This window comes from Pteropus alecto, unplaced genomic scaffold (assembly GCF_000325575.1).
Source record: "Pteropus alecto unplaced genomic scaffold, ASM32557v1 scaffold135, whole genome shotgun sequence".
Taxonomy (NCBI): Eukaryota; Metazoa; Chordata; class Mammalia; order Chiroptera; family Pteropodidae; genus Pteropus; species Pteropus alecto.
The window spans coordinates 868,462-869,340 of NW_006438076.1; the positions used below are offsets into that span (position 1 = coordinate 868,462).

The following is an 879-nucleotide window of genomic DNA, read 5'->3' on the forward strand; positions in this document are numbered from 1 at the left end:
TTCTGGATTTTGGCCATTCTAATAAGTGTGTAGTGATATCTTGTCGTTTTAATTTACATTTCCCTGATGACATATGATGCGAAACATCTTTTCACGTGCTTATTTGCTATCCGTGTATCTTTTCTGGTGAGCTCTCTGTTAAGGTCTCTGGCCCATTTTAAAATCAGATTGTTTGTTTTCTTATCATTGAATTTTAAGAGCTCTTTGTATATATTTTTTATTTTTCATTATTTTTTATTTTATTTTATTACTATTTATGCCTACAGCACTTGGTCTTCCTAGGTGATCTCCCACCCAAGTACTAACCAGGCCCCACCCTGCTTAACTTCTGAGATCAGACGGGATTGGGCTTGTTCAGGGTGGTATGGCCACAGACCATGGACCGTGGCTCCACTGGGGTGTGAACCCAGGACCTTCTGCATATAAAGCACACGTGCTAACTGCTACACTATGGAACCATGTCCTGTATATTTTAAATAAGAGTCCTTTATCAGATGTGTCTTTTGCAAACATTTTTTCCCAGTCTGTGGCTTGTCTTCTAAAACTCTCTTGATATTGTCTTTCACAGAGTAGAAGTTTTTAATTTTAATGAAGCTCAGTTTATCAATTATTTTTTTCTTCATGAATTGTATCTTTGGTATTGTAGCTAAAAAGGTACCACTATACCCAAGGTTATCTAGGTTCTCTCCTATATTATCTCTCAGGAATTTTATAATTCTATTTTACATTTAGATCTATAATCCATTTTGAGTTAATTTTTGTGAAGGGTATAAGGTTTTTTTTTTTTTTTTTTTTGCATGTGGATGTTATGTTGTTCCAGTACCATTTGTTGAAAAGATGATTGTTTGTCCATTGTATTGCCTTTGCTCCTTTATCAAA

The 879-nt window shown here is 34.8% G+C and overlaps 1 pseudogene; it reads right to left on the minus strand.

Moving 5' to 3' along the window:
- Window positions 1–257: 257 nt before the first annotated feature.
- LOC112482522 lies at window positions 258–376 on the minus strand (annotated as a pseudogene).
- Between the last annotated feature and the right edge of the window lie 503 nt (window positions 377–879).